This window comes from Triticum aestivum, chromosome 1D (genome assembly GCF_018294505.1).
Source record: "Triticum aestivum cultivar Chinese Spring chromosome 1D, IWGSC CS RefSeq v2.1, whole genome shotgun sequence".
NCBI classification, from domain to species: Eukaryota; Viridiplantae; Streptophyta; class Magnoliopsida; order Poales; family Poaceae; genus Triticum; species Triticum aestivum.
This window is the reverse complement of record NC_057796.1, coordinates 120,385,093-120,396,087: the sequence shown is the minus strand read 5'-3', so window position 1 is coordinate 120,396,087 and position 10,995 is coordinate 120,385,093. Positions and strand designations below refer to the sequence as shown.

General features: G+C 45.1%; 2 long non-coding RNA genes across 6 annotated transcripts; both read left to right on the top strand.

The window, feature by feature from the left end:
- The first annotated feature begins 2,243 nt into the window (after window positions 1–2,243).
- On the top strand, window positions 2,244–5,385 carry LOC123180698 (uncharacterized). Of its 2 annotated transcripts, XR_006491202.1 has the most exons (5): window positions 2,244–2,719; window positions 3,024–3,401; window positions 3,549–3,618; window positions 3,721–3,976; window positions 5,034–5,379. It is a non-coding gene; the product is annotated as an uncharacterized lncRNA (long non-coding RNA). The 2 variants fall into 2 exon arrangements; XR_006491201.1 differs by lacking the exon at window positions 2,244–2,719 and having other exon boundaries at window positions 3,225–3,392; window positions 5,034–5,385.
- A 2,225-nt stretch (window positions 5,386–7,610) lies between these two features.
- LOC123180697 (uncharacterized) lies at window positions 7,611–10,242 on the top strand. 4 transcript variants are annotated; one of them, XR_006491200.1, is made up of 6 exons: window positions 7,611–8,486; window positions 8,605–8,700; window positions 8,804–8,880; window positions 9,004–9,074; window positions 9,182–9,290; window positions 9,930–10,242. It is a non-coding gene; the product is annotated as an uncharacterized lncRNA (long non-coding RNA). The 4 variants fall into 4 exon arrangements; XR_006491199.1 differs by having other exon boundaries at window positions 8,994–9,074; XR_006491198.1 differs by lacking the exon at window positions 9,182–9,290.
- The last annotated feature ends 753 nt before the right edge of the window (window positions 10,243–10,995 follow it).

Genomic DNA, 10,995 nt, shown 5'->3' with positions numbered 1-10,995 from the left:
CAAGAAGGGGAAGGGCTCCCTTGTGGATACCTCCGCGTGGGATGTCGACAACAGTCCGGAGCGACGCCCCCGGACCAAGCCCCTGGCCGCATCGTAAGTACTAAAAGATTTGTACATGTCCCCATACCCAGCGCTTCTTCTTTAATCATGTCAATTCATGCTATTGCAGTCCGGCCCACGACAGCTCCCAGCGATCCTCAATAGGAGGTTCGTTGGATTCAAAGGCGATGGCCAGCGAGTCACCGCCGGTCGCTCACTCTCCCAAGGCCAAGGGTGACGCCGAGGTGCTTTCCCGAAGGACTTTCCCAGGCCGGGGAGAGGTTCAGAAGGTGCCAGAAGGCGAAACCTCCGTCGTCGGACACCAGGGGGAGCAAGTCCCCATGGAGACTGGCGTTGAGGGCCGCATTCAATTCGGCCCTCAGCCGGATATGATTTCGGAGACCAATACGGCTCCAGAATCCGGTGTGCAGCCTCCTTCGAGAGAAGGGGGCATGCCCATTCCGCCGGTGACCTCTATCCAGCCAGAGGCACCGGACCATCTGCTGGAAGCGCTACGAGGCGCTTCCATTGTGGATGTACACCGTATCCTTATGGGTACAGTGATTGAGAAGGTTCAGTCCGTCAAAAGCGGACTGACCGAAGCCTGTAGCGGCCTGCTGACAGGTTTTGTGGTAAGCGACGCAAAAAAGAGAAAAGTCCCAATATAGACAGTAGCCCTTGAGACACTGTCCAGTGTTCGGAAAGAAAAGCTGCACAGGGGATCAATTAATTTTCGCAGGGAACTAACTAAATGTGTCTTATATGAATAAGCAGGCGTCGTTGCTGGCCGCGACCTCACACGCTGCCGAAGTCTCCGGACTAAAGCAGAGGCTGGAGCTGGCCGAGGGAGAGCTCGGCCAAGCGAGGAAGCAGTTGGAAGAGCAGCAAGGTATACAATGACTCGCTACATATTCGGAAAGAATAAATGATGTGTATTGACTATAATGTCATGATTTGTCTAGGAGCGACGACCGAGGTTGAGGCCCTTAAAAAGGTCCTGGACGAAGCTGAGGAGAAAGCTGCCAAGGAGCAAGCCGCCCGCAAAAAGCTCAAGGCCAGGCTCAACGATGTCCAGCAAGAGCTCCATGACGCGGTGAAAAAGTGCGATGCCTTGGAGGGCGATGTATCGGCTCGAGAGACCGAAATTGCCAAGGCTCGCCAAAGTGTGGAAGAGGCCCGGGTTGAAGCCCAGGGCACCCTCCAGGAGATCTAGGAGGCCAAGAAGATCGCGGCGGGTAAGGCGTTTAGTATGCAAAGCAAGTATGTGAAGAAGAAGTATTTCTTACTAACCCGAATTCGGAGTTCCCCAGGGCGTTTGCGGACCTGCCGCGCAGCGTGTCAGACGCTGCGGAGTTCTTCCGAGCCGAAGAAGGGAGCTCGGCGGAGAAGCTGTTTTGGTCGCAGTACCTTGCGCCAGAACATCCAGTGCCCTTCACCGATCAGCTCAAACAGCTGGTCGAGCTGCATAGGGTGGCTGAACTGGCCATAAAGGATTTGATAATCCGGCTGTGGCCTGCCGAAGCTATACCCAGCAGCTACTTCGGCCTCGTGAAGCGGCTGGTGAATGCCTGTCCTCGGTTGGATGTCGTCAAGCGGTCGGTCTGCATCGAGGGCGCACACCTGGCCTTCGCCTATGTGATGGTGTGGTGGGCGAAGATGGACGCCGTCAAGCTAGCGACCGAGGGGCCGCCTGAGGGCAAGGAGCACCGCACACCCGAGCGATATTTTGGAGATGTCCTAGAGGGGTCTCGCATTGTGGAGACGCAATGTGCGCAAGACATTATCTTTGACTGAGTATATTCATGTTGTCTCTGCTTTGTATGATGAAACAAAGTTTGTTATGTAAAAATATAATTTTTGGTATTAAAAGTTTCACCTCCTGTGCGGCCGTATCTCTACTCATGTCTCAGTTGGTAGTCTCCGTTCCGGGTTTATTTTCGTCCCACCTATCATGTTTTTTTTCGTCACGGTTTTTTTCGCTGGTTTTATTTCATCCCACCTTGCACCCCGCTCCCCTGGTTTATTTCCCACCGGTTTTCTGCTCTCCCTCCCGAAACCCCCCCGAGCCGCTCCCGTCTCTCCCATCGCGCAAACAACTCTAGGGTTCCTTGAGCCGCCGCCGCACCGGAGCTCCTCGACCAGCCCCATCTCATGCCGCTCCACCCACTGCTTCTCCCTCCGCCCGCGCCGCTCTCTTCCCCGCCGGCACTGCCCACCACGAGTGGGGAGGCCCCAGATCGTCTCGAGCAAGTCAGCGGGGCGGTGGCCAGATCCACCACGGCAACATCTCGTCCAGATGGGTCGCGCCGGGAGAGGTAGATCGAGGCGGCGGGCACCGTGTGCGTCTTGTCTCTTGGGACGCCGCTCCGACCCGATCCGGCGAGGAGGCAGCCTCCGTCTGCGGCAACGAGGGCGGCGGCCGGCTGCGCGAGAGATCGATCTGATTGTGCCTCCATGACGGCATCGTGATGCCCACCGCCGACGGCGCTGCGTCGCGACCAAAGGGGCACCCGGCCACGGCCGGGGACTCACTGCAGTTGAAGCACGCCATCTCGCCACCATGTATGTTGTGTGTTCTTGTGTTGCAGGTCCTTGGGGTTGGGTGTTCTTGTCGCCACCATGTTCATGCAGGCACGAATTGGACTGAGAAATGCTAACGGAGGAGGAGAAGACCATGCAAGTACGTATGTGCCAAAATTGATTGATTTAACTCTAGGTATTGCATTATTTTGCTGCGGTGTAGTAGTACTCTTTAAAGAATTTGTAGGAGATAGCAAAAGGACTAGATGAAGGATCCATTGATTTAAAAACACGTGGAAAGCATTCAGTTTAGTAAATATTGTATATACCCTTCCCCTGAAAAGTTTGACGTTGTTACTTGGGAAAAAGGAAAATGCCCACAGATTACTTTTTAGTTATGCAAAGTTTAAACTTCAGTCATGCTTTATTGGTCGTTTTCCCCAATAAATATCTACCAACTGCAGGTCCTTGGGGTTGGGTGCGGCAACTCGCGGCTCGAAGACAATCTTTTGTGGTGGGGCGTCGCTGCCGCCGGCGGCACCTGCATAGACCGTCTCGCTGGGAATGAAGAGATGCTCCCCTGATTTGGAGCTGTAGAAAGGAGGTGGTTCCAGACACAAAGTGGGGACACACAACTCCCAGTCATAATATTCTTTATCTTGGCTCGTTGTTTGGGGATGGACACATCAATCTGATCGCGCTCTCCTCCATGCCAAACGGATCCTTGGTTCGGAGGTGCGCGGCGCCGACGATGACAACCTTTCTATCGACGCAAGGGCAGCAGGAGCTCATGACGCTGTTGATGCCACCACCATGCACAGGGTTGATGCAAGGTGGGACAAGTATGTATACCAGGCAAAGTACTCAATCGGTTTGGCATTTAGCTTTTTGATTCTGTTTTTAGGGAGCTTTTTGATTCAGATAATTTGTTTACCTGATGCCTTCACTCCAGGTAATCTGTCTGTCTGACATTTTGCTTTTTGATTCAGTGCGATCACTAATGGGGAGAACATAAAACTTCAATTGAGGGCACTGTGATTCTCTAGCTACATGTATCATGTAAGTAACATCTTTCCATGAATCTTCTATTCATTATATAACCTCTCAGGCCCTTAGAAAAGTATCTTTGTTAACTCGATTTCTTTCTGCTGATTCTTATAGAGCTTCTGCAGGAGGGCGTCACCTGCGGCATCACTTGCATCGACCTCTCACCGATCACCGTCCCGAGGATGCACGACAGACTAGCAGAGCAGGGCACCAGTGATTGTTTCACCAATTTGCTCGACTCATTGTTCCCTTCCTCTGTCCATGCAACGTTGCCCATTGTTGCTAAGTTGTTAATTCATCAGGCCCATTATTGCGGCTACATAGTCTGTTCATCTTGCCTGCCTTATTAGGAGAAACCAATTTACTGAAGGTAACTATTCTTTATTTACATTTTATTTGTTTCTTCCCGCTACTTGTACAATTTGCGTCGGAAATATTCTGACTACTTGCATGAATTTAGACCCTACTTGCACAGTTGCTTGCATTTTGTGTTGAGAAACATCTGCTACTTCAATGTACATAATACTTGCAAGTTTTATTTGTTGACTATGCGATGATAGCTTTAGGCCTTTAGTTGTACAAAACTGCCAAAGTAGGTGACAACCACCTGCAGCTCAATCCTTGTTTAACTCGACAGACAAGCTAAAGTAAATGCGGAGCCAAGATAAATTGTTGTAAGCCTTTTACTGACTAGGAACGAGGGGTTGTAGGAAGGAACACTGCACTATGAGTATGCCCTTTGTTAGCTCTTTACCCTTTTCTGTAACACTAGCCTATAGAAGGATGAATGGTGTCAAGCTCCGGGCAACAAGTAGGATTATCTCAGTAGTACAGTCAGCACCACTATCTGAGATTGCACATTTACGACCATGGTGGCACACAGAAAAGGAAGCTTGGTCTGAAACAAATTGCCAAATGCTAGGATCAACATTTCTTTTCTAGAGCATCTCCTTTTCGGGAAAGTTGTTGTCGAGAACTCAGTTGCGTGTTCCTTTATTTTCAAGAAACTCTATATAGACCTTGATAGCTTGAATATAATGTTTTAGTATGGTGTATTTGTAAGGTACAATCCATTCATAATTATTGGTAGTAACATGTGTGTATGTGTATATTTAAACGTACTGTCGCTAGATCAAAATTTGGACATACATAGATAGCTCCAGATGTAGCCTAAATGTTTTTTTACTCCCCATATAATCACTGTTGTGAATCCTTGTGCGGTTGTGCCTAGATATATCTAAATGCATCTGCTGCTATATCTCTCAATACTCAATAGCACGGTTTCATGGCGAATCAGTGCCACTGTTATGTGTGTTGATGTTTGAACCGAACCAGCGATTTGTTAGAACTTATATTGTTTCTTGTATAGGATGTCAGCTTTCCAAATCATAAGAATATTTGCTTTGCTTTGTTTTTTATATTTGCAGGTTGGCAATTCCGAAGTTATTGCCTTTCTACTTCAAACTGAAATAATTCCTCTTTGTCTTTAATATGGAGATGGGTACTGAACTTTAAAAAACAGTATGAACTCAACCCCTTCTGTAAATCAAATATTTCATTTGTGGGGACGACGTGGGGCTCATGTCGAGCACTTCACCTGCAATGGGTGTGGCCTTCTCCGTCTGCCAAACATGCTACAAGTACGAGCACCATGAGGGAACTGCCTGGAGTGCAAGACCCGCCACAAGCTCCTCAAGGGTCAGTCAGCCTCCACCCACGACCGAAGGCACTTGCAGATGTGAAGAATATCCATGTCCGATTACATCGCCAGAAAGCAAAAACCATGAGGGCCCACCCTAATCATCAAGGTAAAAATTGTCCTGTAGACTTTTCTAATATTTCATTTGTATGTTGGTTTGGTAAACTTAGCATGCTGCGAGCTATTTTTAAGAAAGTTCAGTCATACCTGATGCTGCTATGAAAAATACATGTTAGGACTATTTACATGCCTATAATTAGGCCCACCAGTTTGGATGGCAAACAATTGCAGCTGCGAAGAATAGGATATCTTCTCGATCTCAGGGATCAGCCCATCTGATCTTTTGTATGATTGGGGTTGCGGTTTTGTTGGGCATATAAGTTTGTGCTGGGTATATGATCATATTTTTGCTGGCACTGATGTATGGCCTTCCTTATGGTTATTTTTTATAAAAATAAATTGTGTCAGTTTTGCCGTCGATGATAGTAATAGTATCAAGTTCATATTGTAAAATAACTGATATGAAATACTACCCTCGGTTTAGATCTATTTCATGAAGGTCTCATATTAACACCTATGAGTGGGAGTTTCATGATATAGAGTTACTTATAAGATTGGATACTATTCTTTGATCTGAAAATATCTATTGCCGATAAGAACGTATTTCACATAATAAATTGCTGGTTCATGCTGGAGCTTGAAATGTATTCCTTTTTTCTGTAGGGATTTTTGAAACGAGCAGAAGATTAGTAACTTCTACGACATCAAAGATCTGACCTTTTAGAGTATGCACCATATTGATTTACTTATTAATTTATTCACACTATATCAGATTTGTCTTGAACGTGATACTTTATTGACTGTACTGGACACGGGAAGTTAACTGTTTTAATTATATAGGATTAGTCTGCACCAATTGCTGCATAAGTTCTCCTTGATACCAATTTACATACTTGTGCTACTAGGCCTTTGGTCAGTTTGCAATTGGTATTTTAGACATGTACGAGTATTCTCATGGTATTTCTATATGTTTTAATTAGTACCAGATGGAATTTGCGAATTAGTCTTACAAAGAGAAGAGAAAAGGAAACATTATTCACGAGTTTGCAGGAATATGGAAACTCAAGGTAGTCTGTTAGCATAAGTAAAAAATGTTTTTCATTTTATTTCTTGGTTCGACCAAATTATATTTTATCCGAACGTATGGATGATCGACACAATGGACGTACGTAGTTTCTGGTTAGCACTACTCGGATAACAATTATGCCTACTATTACCATTTTTGTGCATTGTTTGGTCTTATGCATTTTAGTTAAATACATCCTTTGTGACGAATAATGATTTTTGAGCATACTATCTTCTTTTCATGTGGGGAGATCGCTGATAGAAAAGAAAATTGTGTTTCTGATATGTTATGCTTATTTCTAAGTGCTTCCAATTTCGAACTACTAGGTATGCAGCCTTAGATGAACAACTACCTCTTTATTTGCTTGAGGATGATTTGATTGTGCAATTAAGACTACATAATTTCACTTTTCATTTATATTTATTGGTGAGGGCGAGCTGGCGGCGACATGGCGCGCTGGTGCGCGTGACCGCGGGTTCGGCCAGGGTGCGAGCCAATCTGGCATGTGCGCTGGCGAAGTAAGGCGTAGAGGTGCTCCGGCCGGCTGGGTGCGTTGGTCCGTGGCGGAGGTGCGAGGTGGGCGTGGATCTGGCGCCTAGCATGCGCGAGGGAGGACATATGGGCGTTGTGCGTTTCTTCGCGGCGGGAGGTGTGACTGTGCTGCTCTGTAGATTGATGACGTTGTTCTCCTGGTTTCGTGGATCTGCAGCGGGGTAGCCGGTGGTTGCGGCGCCAGAGAATGCTGGGGCAGCGGCCTCGGGCTGATGGTGGATTTGGAGCGATGCACTCAGATCTGACCCTGGCAACCGCGTTGTTTCTATGTCGCATGAGTTGCTGCAGCTAGTCCTCGCGTGAGGGCTATGCCGGCTGACGGCAGGGGGGTGCCCTACACAATGTGCTTGGCTCTGATGGTCTGGGTATTGTTGCGTGACCAGATTTGCAAGCAAGCTCACTGATAGGAGATCAGGGGCTCAGGCGAAAGCTCCGTGACCTTCTTAGAGGCATAGTCATAGACATCTTCCTATCCTTTCATGTGCTTGGGTTCTCCGGGTGAGAACCTAAACTCCAGTTTTCTGGAGTGGGTGGCGGCGGCGTTTACGTCGTAACCATCTTCAGAGGCGTTGCCTTGGAGGGCCAGCCTTTGGATGTCGTGTGGGGCTCTTTCGTTTTCAAAGGCGGTGTATGTCGGGGCTGCGGCTCCGGGATCTTCTATTAAGTGTCGAGGCTGCGGCCTCGGGCAGTACTGCGACGACAGCTCCAAGAGGTAGGGCTGCTTGTCGGCATGGCTTGGGTGAGGACCTTGAAGTGCGGAAGCAGCAAGGTTGTCAGCTCCGTCAATGCGCCCCAGTCGGGACTGTTGGACGACATGTTGGGACAGCGGCCCAGGATGTGGTGCAGCGTTCGTGGTCTATGTGCGGTTGGCCTGAGCAGCGTGAGCTGCGGGTAGCTGTATCGTTCGGCGTAGTGCCGGCCAGGTTGTCGCTCATCCAGGTTGCCGACCGGGAAGAGGTGTAGTGCCGGCCAAGACGAGAACAAGGGGAAGCTGCTTGGTTGTCTGTGTTCATCAAAGGTGCTCTCTCTTTTCCATCTTTCTTTTTATTTACTTAATCCTAGATGGGTGACTACTAATTTCCATGTCTACTGGGAGGAAGAAGGTTGGCGGACGTATCTTTGTGACTATGTCATTCACGTGCTTTGTTTCAACTCATAAAGTGGATCCTTTTTAAGCTATATCAAATCATAAGACATAATTTTCAGTTGATTTTTTTCTTCTAATTCCCAGTTTATTGCTTCACATAGACTATTACATATTTATGCTAGCCAATTCAAAGCTTTGTCCCAAGGGCAAGCATACCGTTGAAAAAATAAATACATGTACGACAGATCAGCCAGCAACTTGTTGATCTGTGATTCTTTGAAATTTGATGCTTATAACTGTTTATAAGTCAGTATTGTTCAGAGCCAAAGATAAGTAACAATCTATTTGGTTAAGTTGAACACTTTCAGATCAGGAGTAGTAGAAATTCTTAAGGGCATTGGGATATTGAACTGCAGGTACTAATGCGTGTGTAGTTCATGTCAATCCATCCTATTATTTCATCCTTGTAGGCATACTGCTCTCCTTTTAATACTAATTCTCTTAATTCTTTCTGATTTTTGTGGAGTTGTGCAGATAGCTTCGGCAGGTTTGTTAGGCTAATATAAAGTAGGGACCTTTGCTACATAATGATACAAAGATGATACCGAAGGTTGTTTTGCAACTAGCAAGGTATTTTGTTTACAAGCTGATTGTCAACTTTCTTAGAAAGATACATGGCTGTTGTGTCCTATCAGACAATATTAAACTTTTGCTATGATATTTCCTTATGCAGTTTCAAGGTCACATGGATGCTGACAGCTCTCAGGTGTATGGCCTATTTGTTGCTGGGTATTGTTGCCTTTCTTCCTGGTATGCCAATGTATATTGCTTCAGTTTTCATATTGAGATTGATACAAAATCTAGGCTCCGAAGTGCAGATTGAGAAGAGGTATGCTTATTGTTGCCTTTCTTCGTGATACCAGGTTTATACAGCGGAGGATCCTGAGTTGATGCATATATTGGCTCAAAAAGTAACTAGGCTCTGAAGTGCAGATTGACAAGAGGTATGCTTACTGTTGTCTGTGTCAGTCTATCTACTCGATCACCTTCATATCAACAAGTACATTGGAGTTGTTTATCTCAGTGCATCAGAATTGTTTCTTTCATGCAGAGTTTCTGCTGCTATTTGTTAAATCTTAAAGAAACGTCTGTTCCTGAGGTTTACAAGTCCCCTTGTTCAAATATGAAAATGATTTATTTGCAAACTTCAATGCAAAATGGTTAGTCAGTCTTGAACAACTGCATATATATATACTTTCTAGCTATGCTATTGATGCCACATCCAGATTACACTTTTCTTCTCTTCTTCTTTTCTTGGGAGTAGAAAGGTCTCACTCAAGGATCGAGCAAATGCAGTTCTAATGCTTGTGTCGTCTAATTCAAAGCATGATGACTTTAAATGTTCATGAAATATTTCTCCTCTTAAATCTAAAAAACTAATATACATAGAAGAATGAAAATTAGATTTACTGGATTTATTGGATTCTATTTGTTGCATAATTTATTGCATATTAGACATAACGATGCCAATCTATTATATACAGTATCTTTGAACTAGGTTAGAAGTTGGCATTTCTATCATGCGAGCTTCAGAGAAGGATTAATCTGATTGTCCTTTGATGTTCTAGAGTTTAGTTTGTTGGTTGCTTCAGTTACGGTGGTGTTATTTGGAATAATAATGTCTTCAGGTGCTTGTAACATCGGTTGAATGGTGGAATTCTAGCAGTCATTAGTTTCAGTTTGTGTATAAGAAATACCATCAACCTATTATTAGTGAGCTTTGTATTGTTTTTCTCCGTGTTTACACCTCTCTTGCTCCAAGCCTGGTGATTCAATTCTAACAGAGGAGCTTGCTACAGCCATCCAGGGGGCCAGGGCGATTAGATGCCCATCACTCACGGCGGCAAGAAGTTCCGTGTCGAGTTGATGAACCAGCACCAGCTGGGAGCCCGGATGAAGAAGGTTGTCCCCGCGGAGAAAAAGGAGAAGTGATGAGATGTTTTTGACAGCTAATGGATGATGTTATCTTAGTCTGTGAATTTTTGTTTTGGTCGATTTAGAAACCTTGTTTGATGTCTGAAGATCCCTTTTTGCCCACTGTTCAAACCATCTCTTCATTTTTGTGTAAATGGTAACAATACACTTCAAACAATTAAGTTGTCACCCCAAAAAGTATTTTGTAAAAGGATGTACTTATCGCCTCAATAATCCTTAATCGTCACGTAGATTTCATTTTCATTTAATTATTTTTGAGAATAGCGTAGATAGTTTTCTTTAAAATTACAAATATTTGATATAGTGTATGTTAATTGAGACATGCGTTGCACGTGTTCTTTAATGCATCAATCATTTTCAATTAGGACGGGAGTCTGAAAAATGTTGTAAGGTTATTGCCATTGTTTTTTAACTACAGAAGTCTGAAGATTAGAAGCATGATCTTTTGTTTTTCTTGTTGCTCTACCTTTGTAGTGTCAAATCGTAGGAACTTTTATCACATATGCTAATTTATCCTTGATGGCAAATAATCCGAACAAAATATTTGGAAGTAATGGAGGCCTAGCCAGAGTAAGGGGGAAAATTGTGGGAGTGGACGCAGATCATGTAGGTGAGACGGCAGAGTTTGTGGTCGTACTGGCCATGAGTGGGCATAAACGAGTTTACACTAATTTCTTTACATTAATGTTGTTTGCAGACTTGAAAGGAGAAAATATTGGCAAAAAGTCCCTCAAAATTCATAGTGTGGGTGTAGAAGGTTTGGGGATTTTGAGCCGGATGGGCCATTGATGGTTGCGGTTAGCTTGGATAGGAAAGGTAGAGATAGTAAGTGAAGAGGAGCAGGAGAACGAAGACGAAGAAGAATAGTGGTTTATAGGCAGAAAAAAAGTAAGAATGTTGCTTAATGTGCATGAGGATCCAAACAATGTA